Source organism: Sinocyclocheilus grahami, unplaced genomic scaffold (assembly GCF_001515645.1).
Source record: "Sinocyclocheilus grahami isolate Dianchi unplaced genomic scaffold, SAMN03320097.WGS_v1.1 scaffold1293.1, whole genome shotgun sequence".
NCBI classification, from domain to species: Eukaryota; Metazoa; Chordata; class Actinopteri; order Cypriniformes; family Cyprinidae; genus Sinocyclocheilus; species Sinocyclocheilus grahami.
Window position 1 is genome coordinate 239,037 of NW_015506472.1, and position 16,376 is coordinate 255,412.

Here is a 16,376-nt window from a genome sequence, read left to right on the forward strand (position 1 = left end):
ATAGTTTTAGTTTGTACTGTTTACAGTTTTTTTTAAAGTAATGTGAAATAGATTTTTGTATTTTTATTTATTTTATTTGCTTTTTTATTTTGAATGCAATTTGGCAATTAAATGCATTAAATGGGGTTAGTTCTCACGATTATTAATGTATGCAGTTTCAGCAATAAAAATGTAAATTTTTCTAAAAAGAAAACAAATTAGTTGTTTATTTTAAGAGATCTATCTTTTTATCTCTTGTATATTTAGTATGGCTCTTTAATAAAGAAAAAATACTTCTCATCCGATTAATCGATGGAAAAATCGGTAGAATACTCGATTACTAAAATAATCGTTAGCTACAGCCCTAGAAGCAGTGTTTCAAAAGCGCCCGTCGTAAACTTTAGCTCTATTTCTAACCTGTCCATTATTTAACTGACCAGAGCATATTTCTGAAAACATCTATCCTTTAGAAATACTTAGTACTTACATGACAGCACATGCATATTCAAGCATATTTGTAAGGTGTTGCATAACAGGATTGAGCCCGGTCTGTGAGCTGATGGCCTGTGATTAGCACTGACATTCATATGATTAATGCATTGATGGTGTGTAAATGCTCTGTCCTATGTTTCCCTACAGCCATTAGCTCCATGGCAGTGATGCTGGATGCCAACTGTTGGTTGCAATGCTGTGAAACCTGTTGCTAAGGTAACCGTCCAAGTAGATTGCAGGGAAGAGAGTGAGTGCATGCATGCAGGGATTTTTAGATGTTTGCTACAACCAGCTAAGAGTTAGGTTAAAGGCAACGAGCGTTTTCAGTATTTTTACAACTGTCTCAGTCATGTGTGAATTTCTACTTGATTGCTTCAATTGTGTGTGAGGGATTCTGCTGGATTCTGGCTTCTTAGAAAATGTGAAAAATAGGTCAGTAAATAGTAATACCACTACAGTTCTTTATTATTAAAAAAAACTGTTGTGAATGAGGTGTGACCCAGAGCTCAAGTCAACAGGAACGACATTTGCAAACAATATTGCTGTTGTAGTGTATTGTAATTTTGAGTGAAACATATTTTCCTTTGAGCATATTTTACACTTTATTTTTCCAATCAAACATTAATTTTAGCCGCAGTTTTCTATAAAACATAAGTTGCTGTTGACTGTAACACTTGTCAGAAATGTCAGTCACATAAAACTCCCATCCTTGTAGCATTTGAATGCCTTACTGTATATACATTTTTATGGCTCTCTCAGTTGTGGCATCATTTCCACCACTCTCTACAGTTTAATCACTTTTTTTGTGTGTGTGTGTACTTGGTTATGAAGGAGACAACAGTGTGATATAAAATAAAATAAAAAATATATATATAAAAAAAAAGCAAATGCAAATATCACTTATTATATAATTTTATTGTGGATCAAGCTGTAATTTTAAGTGAAGCAAAAAGTAATAAATTATCATATAATTGTGTACTGTATGCACTACTGTTCAAAAATTTGGGTTTAAAAAAGTATCTCATTTATTAAGACAAAATCGAAAATCAAATAAACAGTATTACATTATTATTACAGTTTACAGTGAAATAAGCATTGAAATATTATTACAATTTAAAATAATTTTACATTTGAATATTTTTAAAAAATGTAATTTATTACTTGTGATGCAAAGCTGAATTTTCAGCAGCTAGTTTTGTGGAAGAGATTCTTTTTTATTAATTCTTTGATGAATAGAGAAAAAAGGAAAGCATTTTGTTTTATAACAGGTTGAAAGTCTTTACTGTCACTTTTGATCAGTAAATGTGTTCTTGCTGAATAAAAGTATTAATTTCTTTTCAAATAAACAAATAAATAAATAGTTCTGACCCAGATCTATTAAACCTATGGCTAAGAGATTGGCAAAGATTTTTTTTTATTTTTTTATTTTGAGATGTGGAAGTGAGATTTAAAAAAAAAAAAAAAGGGGATAACTTTTGATAACTTGTATGGAAAATATATATAAAATGATTGAAAGTAGAAGCTTTGTCAGTAGTGGAGAGAGAATCTTTGTTCTCAGAAGTGAACTTTGAATGTTGCGTCACTGATGGAGATGATTTCTCCTAAATAGTTGATCAGTCATCATGAAAGCTCTGTACCAGTAACACATAACACACATCTATAATTGCATTTCAGCATGTGAAAGGCCTTTTTACAGGACTTTTACATTTGCCCAGCAGATCAAAAACTTTATATGGGATATGGTGGAGCAATATTGATCAATATAAATGCACTGATAATATCATAATTTGACTAGCACAGTGCTGGCCTAAAAGCATTCTGGTGTCACTCACAGTTAGTTTTTTTTAAAGGTGAAGTGTGTCATTTCTGCATGTGTCATACTGTTAGAGGAATCAGCCTAATAACTTGTGCATAGTTGACTCTACATATCCCAAATTAATATGTAAAGACATTTTAATATTATTTTTTTATTTTGAGATGTGGAAGTGAGATTTAAAAAAAAAAAAAAAGTGGATAACTTTTGATAACTTGTATGGAAAATATATATAAAATGATTGAAAGTAGAAGCTTTGTCAGTAGTGGAGAGAGAATCTTTGTTCTCAGAAGTGAACTTTGAATGTTGCGTCACTGATGGAGATGATTTCTCCTAAATAGTTGATCAGTCATCACATGAAAGCACTGTACCAGTAACACATAACACACATCTATAATTGCATTTCAGCATGTGAAAGGCCTTTTTACAGGACTTTTACATTTGCCCAGCAGATCAAAAACTTTATATGGGATATGGTGGAGCAATATTGATCAATATAAATGCACTGATAATATCATAATTTGACTAGCACAGTGCTGGCCTAAAAGCATTCTGGTGTCACTCACAGTTAGTTTTTTTTAAAGGTGAAGTGTGTCATTTCTGCATGTGTCATACTGTTAGAGGAATCAGCCTAATAACTTGTGCATAGTTGACTCTACATATCCCAAATTAATATGTAAAGACATTTTAATATTTTAGCAAGCATAAAAAAATGACACACTTCAGTTTTGAGGTCAGGAATGTATTTTTCATCCATAACTTATTAAACAATTTAACCAAAATCAGCCAGTGTAGCTTCAGTACATCAGATTTGTATTTTTAATTAATATTAAATTTGTAATTTTACTGTTATTCCACACACATATTACCTGCCAAATGCATAAAAATAAATAATTACAGTAAATATAGTGTTTTGCAAGCACCACAGTGTTTACACTTCTCAGTCTAATAACTTACTAATAATTGACTCTTGATATGATTTTTTTTCACAAGCATAGATAAAAATTACAGTCTCCAACTTTGAGGACAGGATTGTATTTTTATCCACAATTTTAACTATTTTACACAAATGTAACTAAAATCAGCCAGTCTATCTACAGTACATCAAATGTTTTTTAAATGAATTAATATTGTAATTTTGCCATTGTTCTGCACACACATTATTAATGTTACCAACCAAATCCATAGTAAATAATTAAATATAATTATAAATAGTGTTTTGCAAGTGCCACTGTGTTTGCGCCTTTCAGGGGAATCAGCCTAACTCGACTCATACATATTAATCTGTGATATGAAAAAAACATTTTAACAGGTGTGGTAATAAATTACATACTACAGCTTTGAGAACAGGAATATATTATTTTTCCACATAAATTATTTATTTTACAGTATGTCAAAAATTCAGCATTTAATATCGTATACATGCCCTGGTTTCTACAGAGAGTGAATTTCATTTGTAATACTATAAAGACATTTGCCATTTTGTTGAGTGTATTATAACACAATCTAGTCCATAATGAGCATAAATCATTTTTCTTAATATGAGACAGTAGGGTCTACTTGAATGAATTGCAGATACATAACTCTCCTCGGGGGAGCTGAGCTAAAAACCTGAGCTTCCTTCTCTAACTTTTCACTCGAGTCTGGCCTTTGGATCAAGTGTCCTTGGGGCAATAGAGCTCGCATGAACCTGCATTTATTAAAACTTTACAGGTCCTATTTGCATAAACAGAAACGGGTTAGTTCAGACTTAATAGAGCTGATGGCGGTGGGTGGTAAGGGTCTAAGTGTTTCTCTGAATTCCAGTCATGCCTATGTGCTTGATCACTGTCATTAAAAGTCAAAGACAAACACCTCTCCAAACTCCACTCCTCAAGCCTGAGTGGAGCTCCACTCTCCACAAATTCTACAGCCTTCTACGCTGCTTATTTTAGCCTATAGCAGAAATGGGATGATTCGATGATTCAGTTCAGATTTCTTGAAGTGAAATGTCCACTGAGTGGAGATAAAAGTAAAACATTTATTAAAAAAAGAAAAGTGTATTTTTCAGACAAGCGTGACTTGGCATTTATACAGGGATGTATGCCTGATTTATAATAAAATTGTTCATTATTATTCTAATTCTATTCCAAGGTCTCCCTTTGGTGACAAAAAGAAAAGAGCTTTGTGGTTCTAATTTTTGAAAGCAAATAAATCAAGACAGACATAAATATTAGTATTGTAATTTTACTCTTTGTTCTGTAAACAAATGTTTTATTATTATTATATTATATTATATTCATCTTATCTTATTAAATACTTGTTTAAATGATAGATTAATAAATAAATACATTAATAAAAAGCTCTATGATTCTAACATTTGAATGCAAAGAAATATGGACATAAATATTAGTATTGTCATTTTACTGTTCTGTAAATAAATTTTCCTGATATTATTATTATTATTATTATTATTATTATTATCTGCCAAATGCATAAAAAATAATTATGAAATACTTCAGTAATAATAAAATAAAAATATTTTGAATTATTATTATTATTATTGTCAGTGACAAATACATGAAAGTAAATATTTTTTATTGTATATATAATATTAATAATAATAATAATAATGAATAATTACCAAATGCATTTAAATATTATTAAAGTTTTAATTTTACTGTACAATAGTAGTATTGCAATAGTAATATATTTCTGTATTGATAATTTTTTTTATAATTTAATAATACAATCAAAATATTTTGAATTAATTATTATTATTAATATTATTATTATTACCCTATTGAATGGGGGGAAAGGGGGTTTCTATTTTTGTCCTTAACTGATCATTGATCGTAGTTTTTATAGCCCTAATTGAAAACAGTAATACTATTAGAACAGCCCTGCTGCCTCAAACCCACTTGCCATTTGTAATCAAAAAAGAATGTCTGTTCCCCCGAGAAACAGAAACCATGTCAAAACCTTTCCCAAACATTACAATTAAATGACTTTAGTTAAGCAACTCTCAATAGAGCCGCGCAGTGTGTTGTATTGAGTGGGGTCTGATACTATTTCAGTCAATCCACTTTTTAGCTCTATGAAATCATTTCCTCCACAGCCAGTGAAATGACTCATTTACTAACTCTCTCATTACTACCAAACTCAATTTCTCTGCTTCCCACTGGCAACAGAAAGCTTTCACTTTTCTTCCCATTAAATCAGGGAATTCAGGTTATTTCTATTATGGAGCTAAGAAGAAGTATTGTGTGTCGATATTTGTTTGGAGCAGAATTGGCCTGCGTCGCTCTGTGAAATTATCCCCTAAGAAAAATTCCATTTTGCTTTGACTTGTGTGCAGTGTGAGGAGCTGAATATTCCTCATTTGATCAGTATTAAAGGGGTCATATGATGCGATTTCAAGTTTTCCTTTCTCTTTGGAGTGTTACAAGCTCTTGGTGCGTAAAGAAGATCTGTAAAGTTGCAAAGACTAAAGTCTCAAATCCAAAGAGATATTCTTTATAACAGTTAAGAGTCAACCACGCCTACCTAAAATGGCTCATAACAGCCTGTCAGAAATCATAGCACGTCAGCTGTCTTAACCGCGGCTTGTGTACTGCATCATCACTGTGTTTGTCACGCGACTCTGTTGCTCTTTTTCGGGCTTGAACTGATGGTAAAACTAACAACATTATTAACTGTCTAGATGTTTACTTTGAAAGCTGAAGCGATTATGGTAAGGGGCGTTACGTTTCCAACACGTGCTTGTGGTGTTCGGCCAATCACAATGCACTGGGTCAGCTGGCCAATCAGAGCAGACTGCGCTTGTCAAAGGAGGGGGCTTTGTTGAAAACTATGTGTTTGAGAGAGGCGGGGCATAGAGGACCAACAATAATATACAGTATTTGAAAAATAATGTGTTTTTTGAACATTAAAGCATGACCCCTTTAATACATGAATAAATATCATATCCGAGGAGAGTTTTAATATCCAGTCAGAGCAGTATTGTGATGACAATAAAAGACAGATGGTTTATTTGAATGGGTTGTTTCACCTCATATTATGTCTGATGTGATGCATTCATAAATTCATGCTGCTGTTTATGCTTCATTTGTTGTTTGCTCATCTGGATTTAATTTCATATATGTATATGTGCACATGTACGTTTAGTTAATTGGGTTAGGGTGCCGTGGGAAAAAAAAATACTACAAAGGGGTGCCATGCTTTCAAAAAGTTTGGGAACCACTGATGTAGAGTACATAATAGTCTTTGATTACCTGTTTCACATCATATGCAAATGCAGTTGTGTTTTCATAAATGCAGTTTCACAGCACAAACCTGTGCATATAAAAAGTAAACTAAAACCTTTTTACTGCGGGAAGTCTTTACTAACATCTTAAGTGGATAAAATGCAGCATGTGGCCGCTTCAGCCATTGAGTGGAGTGGAGCCTTTCACACGGATATTTTTATAGTTCCTCATCTACATTCCCCTCAGCTGAGCAGCAGTCAATAGATTTGTCAGCATTAATAATTCCTGGGGACTCATTTCTCTGACTCATTTGTAATGTCTGGCTGGTGACTGCAGTGAATCAATCACGGAACAAAAATCCCTGTTGCCCAGGCAACTTCTCTGACATCTGTCATATTCTTTGTGCTTTTCTGATGCCATGAGGAGCTCTTGACTTCAGCTGCTCTTTTAGTCATTTGAATCACAGCTAGTGTGACAGTAATAAATTAATGAAACACATGAATGCAATTAATGAGACATGCAATATTTCATTAAGCAACCAGTGCTAATACCAGTAACATATGGATAACCGTTTACATATTTAAAGCACATATGTGTTGTGCATGCAAAGGTAGTTATTGAGATGCAAACATGTGATTTTCCCAGAAGCTCACTAATGATATAGAAGTAATGACCCTGCAGTTATATTTAACACACCCAGCAGAGGATCATAAATATTGTCAATAATAATGTTCATGTATAAAATGAAAACACTTTCATGTACGTGTAACGGAGGCCAGCGGGTAGGTGCTGTGCAGGTACCTTGGTACCTTGATTTTGACAGATTGATTGCCATTTGTTTAAACACAGTTTAACTACAAATACTATGGTTAAATGGTTAGTGTAGTAAAATCATGGTTAATGTTCATATGTTTTCCGATAACCCCAAAACTCAATGCAGTGCAAAATTTTAAATACATCATATTGAATTTACATACACTGTCCCCAATTTTTAAAGAGTTTTTTTTTTAAATAATGAATTACATTTATTTATTTTGGAGTGTAGAGAAAAGCCTTACAAACCTTACCTAGCCATTATATAAAATTACAATGTTAAAGTTAAAGTGGTGGTTGCTTGGTTTAACGTTAGTTAGTGTGTAATGTTGCTGTTTGGGCATAAACAATATCTGCAAAATTGCAGCGCTGAAAGTTCAATGCAAACGGAGATATCGTCTTTTAAAATTCTGGCAGTTTAATGCCTACAAAACGGCTGGTAGGGACTACAACAAGTTACTTCCCGGGTCTGTGACATAACAAACCCAGATAAACCCCATCCTCGGGAAAAGGCAGCAAAGGGGGCGAGGCCATGCTGCGCTGCTTTAGAGAAGAAGAAGAGAAAACTAGAGGTGCACCTAAAAATCTGTTCATATATGAATAGCGTTTCTGTCTTCTAACGATTCTAATGGATTCACAAGTTTCAAAATCAATGTTCTAAAGCAGTGGTTCTTAATACTGTTCCTTGCGTCGCCCTGCTCTGCACACGCTCTGCATCTCTCTCTCTCTCTCTCTCTCTCTCATTCAGCTCAGCTCCAACAATGAACTGTTCCAATTATACACTTATTTTCACATAGCTATGAGAAGCGTTAAACATGGACGTGCATGCAGTTGCCGTACTGTATTAAAGCTAATTAGATGCACTAGCGGCGGTTTAGCCAATCACAACACACTGGGCTAGCTAACCAATCAGAGCTCATCGCCTATTTCTGAGGGCGGGGCTTCATAAAAGCAGGAAATGATCAGCGTGTTTCTCAGAGAAGGGACAGAGCGGTGTGGAATAAAGGTAAATTATGTGAAAAATAATGCGTTTTTTTTTTAAACTAAGCATTAACACATGTTAGACTGCACCCTATAAACGCAATCAAGCCTAGAAAAAAAACAGTGAACCACTCCTTTAAATAACATTACCTTGGCCGTTCCCTGGTCTTTAATTACTAGAGACAAAAAAAAAATCCCATATATAGCCTATTTACAGTTTTTTTACAATTGCTAGGACACATTTCTCAATACTTGGGCCACTTTTTCAAAACTCTTCACACAGCGAGCACAACATCAGTCTCTGTGGGGTATACTGTGAATCATTTATCATTGCTTTGGCACAAAATGCATTCATTGACGACATCTGTCTGATTACATTAATTCTTTTATCACTTCGACACAAACACCACCAAAACTTTATGCACTATACAAGCCAATTTGCACGTTTACATACTGTTTTCAAAACTGTTAAACTTAAGTTCAAAACCTAGCACAGTACAAAAAATTTATACAGTTTTTTACAATCGCTAGGACACATTTCTCAATACTAAAGTCACTTTATTTAAAACTCTTCTCCTAACCATCTTTCAGTTTGACACAGCAGTTCATTTCACATTCAAAATGCACTAAAACTACCAAAACGCTTCATTAATGCCTCAAATAAACTCATTCTTCCAAAACTCTAGCAAAGGTTTTCACCAAACAAACACACTTTATCACTCATAACACAACAACCTAAAAAACACTGACAGCATTACAATGTTTCTTTTGTCAAATTTCTTTACAAAACTAGAATGACTCTCTACTGTTTATAATTCACTGCAGTATATGTTACATGCTCCATGTTTACATTACAGTACAAAATTAATTCTATAAGTTTTCCCGTTTTGTACAGATGGTAATGAAAGTGAAAGACTAACACTTGTGAGGATGTTCAGCTACATGCAACTGCTTTGATAATATTTGATTTTTTACATTCAGAATATTTTTCTATATGAAATTACTGTAGAAATGTTGCAAATTTCTGTCTTATTAATTTTTGTACTTGTGCTAGGTTTTAAACTTAAGTTTAACAGTTTTGAAAACAGTATGCAAACTTGTGCAAATTGGCTTGTATAGTGCATAAAGTTTTGGTGGTGTTTGTGTCAAAGTGATAAAAGAATGCATGTAGTCTGACAGATGTCGTCAATGTGCCAAAGCAATGATAAATGATTCACAGTTTATCCCACAGAGACGTTGTGCTCGCTGTGTGAAGAGTTTTGAAAATGTGACCTACGTATTGAGAAATGTGCCCTAGCGATTGTAAAAACTGTAAGACAGAAATGTGCAACATTTCTACAGTAATATCATATAGAAAAATATTTTGAATGTAAAAAATCTAATACTATCAAAGCAGTTGCATGTAGCTGAACATCTTCACAAGTGTTAGTCTTTCACTTTCATTACCATCCATACAAAAAGGGAAAACTTAGGATTAATTTTGTACTGTAATGTAAACATGGAGCATGTAACATATACTGCAGTGAATTATAAATAGTAGAGAGTATCATTCTAGTTTTGTAAAGAAATTTTACTAAAGAAAACATTGTATAATGCTACCTGTTGTTAGTGTTTTTTAGGTTGTTGTGTTATGAGTGATAAAGTGTGTTTGTTTGGAGAAAACCGTTGCTAGTGTTATGAAGAATGAGTTTATTGGAGGCATTAATTAAGTGTTTTGGTAGTTTTAGTGCATTTTGAATGTGAAACGAACTGCTGTGTCAAGCAGAAAGATGGTTAGGAGAACTGTGTGAAGAGTTTTGAAAAAGTGACTTTAGCACATTGGGCACCAATGACCCGGATGGAAGTGAGGTTTAGGGGGGTGAGTGTAACGGAGGTCAGTGGGTAGGTGCTGTGCAGGTAAACCTCACCCCCCTGATCTTAAGAGGCGCACTAGCGACTGACGCTAGTGGCTGCAGTCTTTAGCCTCATTGTTAGTGCGCCTGCCTCCCATGCCGGAGGCCCGGGTTTGAGACCCACTCGAAACAAGAACGTGGTGTGATGGTTAGAACCTGGGGATCTTACATACGTTTGGTCTGCATATAGTCATTTTACAACTACAAACAGCATATGAAGGATATGAGCAATTATTTCAATCTATACAGGCATGAATGTATGAATATCATTTCCACTGGACCTCAAAACAATCTCAAGACTGTACGTTTTAAATTATAAACAGCTCACCATCTGAAAACCCCTTAAGCAGTAGCAAATACAAAGTTTATGAAGTGAATTGTCAAAATGCGTTTTTGAATATTTACTAGTATTCATTGGTTTTCTTTTTTGCTCACTATAAGACATTTGGCTTCTTGAATGAGTGTAACAGCAAAGTAAAGTGTAACATCTGGTCGAGGGTCAGGCTTTGTTGGCATAATGTTGGACATTTGTAATATGACATATTTGTAATTCGTGCCTGCCTTGAAGATAAAATAAATGCAAAAAGTAGCAGTAGTTATTCTTGCACATCTCTTATGCATATTAACAAATAGTCTGGTAATAGAGAAATTCATTTAGCTAATTGTTTAGCTTTCAGGGAAACAAACCATCCCAGTGTTGCTCTAATATTTGACCATGTTAATATAATAAAATCAACATTAAATAAACCACAAAATCTTCTGATGAACTTTGCATTTTGCATGTAATGCAATTAGCGTTATTAGACAGCTGACAATTTTGAATATTGAGAGTATTCTAGGAAACTATTATTGTGATTGTAAGAAAAATCTATTTTTTTTTTATTATGAAATTCAGTGTCACAAAACATAAGGTAAAATTAACTCTCATCATACCAGGCTTTGACATTTCTTACTTCGGATCGCGTGTGATAGAGGTCTAGTGCTTACACATTTAACAATCTGCAACACGGGTATGCTGGTTGGTTTTTACTCTATTGAGAAACTAAAAATGCAGTTTCATTGTAGAATCTGTAGCTGAAAGCATTACATCAAGTTTTCAGCTCACACATTTGATGTCTGACTTGTGCGCATTAGAACCCTGCGGTGCCAGTTGCTGTTGGCTGCATATCCAAACAGTTGGAGCGCTAACACATAAGAGTGTTTGTGAAGAGCTTAATAATATCATTGCATGACCAAATTGATTCTGCCCTTATTAAGAATATCACTGTGCCCTACATCATACACTTCAGCTTCAAAATGAAATAAAAACTATAAGTTTATATAGTCAGCACTTTCTTTGTATGAAGACAACACAATACAAGTATATTTTGTACAAACACAGAAGAAGAAATTTCCCCTAATGCTTGTTTAGTGAGTCAGTGCTGTGAGAAAGAGAATGTGAGGGATTCAGTGTGCACTGAAGAAATTGTTCAACTCATTTACAACACCGCTCAAAAACTTGAGTAAACAGTATGTTTCAAGTCAGTCATCATTACAGAATGCTAAGAAGAAAAGATATAACATATCTATTATTTCTATACCTATCTATAATCAGAAACAAACAATGGGGTTTGTAATCATACATGTATTATCATTTTTTTGTGTTAATGCATTGATAACCTATAATAATCATTGATTATAATAATTAATTATAGAAAACCGTTCTAGGTTTACTGATCGATTGCCAATTAAAGGAAGAGTTCACCAAAAAATTTAAATTAGCTAAAGATTTACTCACCCTCAGGCCATCCAAGATGTAAATGAGTTTGTTTCTTCATTTCTTAAACAGATTTGGAGAATAGCATTACATCACTTGCTCACCAAAGGATCCTCTGCAGTGAATGGGTGCCGTCAGAATGAGAGTTCCAAACATCTGATAAAAACATCACAATAAGCTACAAGTCTCCAGTCCATCAATAAATGCCTTGTGAAGCAAGAAGTTGTGTGTCCAGTCTTGGATGGCCTGAAGGTGAGTAAATTTACAGCAATTTTTATTTTTCACACAGTTTAGAGATGTTTTTCTGCAATTCATTCATTGAGTTTTGGGTGCTTTCTTGATAGATGGATAGATGGTCTTTGCGTGAAAAATCAGTGCTCCTCCAGGTATTGAAGGCAGCACTGAGTTGTTGACATGTACTGTATGCCAGTCAGAGAGAATGCATCTTTACCCAAGGTTCCCTACAGCTCTGCCACACTGCCATCACTTAACACTGCTTACACTTTGGCACAGCAGATGGCCGCTGACAGTGAGAAAACAAGCATGGAAATATCAGCAGAGACGCTGATGAAAGGGACAGATACCCTAAGGTCCTAAACTGTCCATCAGTAATGACCTGTCCTCTGACCTCACTGCTTTCAAAGGAATTGTATACAGAATCCTTTTATTAGTAGGTAGAGTGTCAAGAAATGAACAGAAATCATGTTTATTGATGCAGTCACCGGGCAGTTCCCAATGGATGCAGTGCAGTGCTGTGTAGACCTTCCTTTCAACCTTGGTTTGAATATGAGCAAGCAGTCATTCACTCCTGCTATAAATACAGCAACAATTATTTGAAGCTGTAGGCAGGGTAAGTTAACTAAAACTAAAACCATTAAAAACAGTTTGTTGCTTGAAATAAATTAAACATTATTTGAAATAATATATATATATACAGGGTACTAAAAGACTTTTACATTTAAACATTACATTTCTACAAGTTGCAGCTAGGCAACATCTAATTTTCATGTGGTTTAGCTTGATGTACTAAAATAACTAAAACTAAAATGATTAATAAAAACTCTCTCTCTCTCTTTTATATATATATATATATATAAAAGAGAGAGAGAGAGTTTTTATTAATCGTTTTGCATGTGGTTTAGCTTGATGTACTAAAATAACTAAAACTAAAACGATTAATAAAAACTCTCTCTCTCTCTTTTATACATATATATATATATAAAAGAGAGAGAGAGAGTTTTTATTAATCGTATATATATATATACATGATCCTTCAGAAATCATTCTAATATGCTGATTTATTATTAGAATTATCAATGTTGGCAATAGTTGTGCTACTAAATAGTTTTTAGGAAACTGACAAAAACAATATAAATCTTTGCTATCACTTCTTAACAATTTAACAAATTCTTGCTGAATAAAAGTTTTAATTTCTTTCAAAAAAAGAAAGAATAAAAATGTACTGACCCCAAACTTTTGAACTGTAGTGTATATTGTTAGAAAATATTTATATTTTAAATAAATGCTTTTTAACTTTTTATTCATCAAAGAAATATATATATATACATGATCCTTCAGAAATCATTCTAATATGCTGATTTATTATTAGAATTATCAATGTTGGCAACAGTTGTGCTACTAAATATTTTTTAGGAAACTGCCAAAAACAATATAAATCTTTGCTATCACTTCTTAACAATTTAACAAATTCTTGCTGAATAAAAGTTTTAATTTCTTTCAAAAAAAGAAAGAATAAAAATGTACTGACCCCAAACTTTTGAACTGTAGTGTATATTGTTAGAAAATATTTATATTTTAAATAAATGCTTTTTAACTTTTTATTCATCAAAGAATCTTGAAAAAAAAATCACTGGTTCCAAAAAATATTAAGAAGCACAACAGTTTCCAGCACTGATAATAATCAGCATATTAGAATGATTTCTGAAGGATCGTGTGACACTGAAGACTGCAGTAATGATGCTGAAATTTCAGCTTTGCTGAAATTCACAAGAATAAATGAGATTTTTAATGTATATTAAAATAGAAAAACATTATTTTACATCATAATAATATTTCACAATATTAAATTTTTTCTTGTATTTTTGATCAAATAAATGCAGCCTTGATGAGCATAAGAAACTCCTTTAAAAAACATAAAAAATCATTCTGATCCCAAACTTTTGACCGGTAGTGTGTGTGTGTGTATATATATATATATATATAACATGCAGTGCGACCTGAACAGTCCAATTTACAAAAAAAATCCTCTTATGAGGTTCTTTTTTTTCTTCAATAAAAAACATAAAGCATGATCAGTATATTAGTCCGATACCCGAACTAATGACTCTCATTAGCCAGTTATTTTAGTGAATCAATAACATGCTGTGTGACCAGTATAGTATGATTCATGAACAAAAGACTCTGAGTCAGTTCTTTTTAGTGAATGGAAAAATGCAAAACTAGTGCCAATTCATGAGCCAGTTCTTTTCAGTGAATCAATAAAATGCAGCGTGACCTATTCACAAAAAAATGATTTCTATGAGCAAGTTCAAGTTGGTGAAATAAAAAATGGAGTACAACCAGTGGTGATTCACAAACAAATATGAGCCAGTTCCTTTTAGTGATCTATTAAAATGCAGTGCGACCAGTGCTGATTCACAAACAAATGACTCTAATGAGCCAAGCCAGTTCTTTTTAGTGAATCAATAACATGCTGTGTGACCAGTATAGTATGATTCATGAACAACTGATAATGAAAAAAAAGCAAGACTAGTGCCTATTCGTGAGCCAGTTCTTTCCAGTGAATCAATAAAATGCAGCATGACCAATGCCTGTTCACAAACAAATTACTCTTATGAGCAGGTTCTTGTTGGTGAATCAAAAAAAAGTAGCACAACCAGTGGTGATTCATAAACAAATGACTATGAGCCAGTTCTTTTTAGCGAATCAATGAAATGATGATTTACGAACAGTTGTGCTGGATCTTTTTAGTGATCTCCTATTCACAAACAAATGACTCTCATGAGTCGATTCCTTTTAGTGAACCAAAAAACATGCAACAATATTTCTGTATTTTCAATCATTCACACCTAATAATATCCAATAATATTTATGTGGGTGAATGTGGCACCAGATTGTTTGGTGGTATAAAGATAAAAGCACTCTTCCCTTATGAGACCTGTTTGGAAACAATCATTATTTGAGCGAGTCCATCATGTGGTGCCGCTATTGGCACAGAAATGACTCACTTTACCTCTACCGCAATCATTCAAGAGTAAAGGAGGAGTTCAGTCTGTAGTCAACAAGACAGATTTCTGTGATTTTGGGAAGAAGGCAGAACAAGTTGACCCTGCTGTTCTAGACTGAAGGTGTTGTCAGTGGGCTTGTCATTAGTGTTGCCCCAGGGATCCCTTCACCCCTTTTTCCCATCCTGCTCTATTCCCCTTATTAGCAGCGAGCCCGACCATCTGCACTGATCTCCCCAATGAATGGATGAGCATATGGTGCACAGAACTAGCACGAGGTGCATTATCATATCAAACTCGCTCTCTCTCTGCTCCAGGGAATCGGCCACGCACCCACCGCTTCTTAAACGGACTCCATTACATCGATCAAACACCTTGACGGCACCTCACACTCTCTCTCTTGTCTGTGAGAGGGATGCGTGCTTTCATAAATATTTGACTGCCTCTCCTTGTTTGAGTCTTTCATTTCTCGCTTCTCTCTGGCCACTGAGCAGAATCGGCACAGGATCTGAAGGCTGAGCTGGCAAACAGTGGCCGCTGATGGGAAGACTTGTTTTGTTTCACATGCATGTATGTGTTTGTTGAAGGCCAGACAAAATAAGATGGGTGAATAGAAATTATTTTCACACTTAATTTTGAAATGGGTTGTTTATATGTTAATTTAGACTATCATTGTGTTGAGTAAATGTAATCATTCATATTTTTATGATAGTTTCATATTTTAAAATAAGATTGTAATACAACAGGCTTGTAGCAAGTAGCAAAAAAAGTGACCTTTATATAATTAAAAGAAAATCTTTACATCTGGTAGTTTTATTAAAAATCAACCTCTCAGACAGAAGAGTGTACATTGAAATATCAAATCATAGCTTTTTTTATGTCAAGTTTTTTTGTGTTTTATCTACAGCTACTTTTTTTTTTTTTAAGCTGGGACTTTTTAGTCAATAACGTGCAGTCAATTACGTGCACTGCACTCAGTATAGTTCCAATTCACAAACAAATTACTTTTTTTTAGTGAATCAGAAAAAACAAAAATATTGCGAGACCAGTGGCAATTCACAAACAAATTAATATCACCTTTTTAGAGAATCAATAAAATGATCAGTAAAATCAATAAAATCCTTTTCATTAATTTTGGCCATTCATTTACATGACAACGGTATTTTGGTGGCCTGAAAA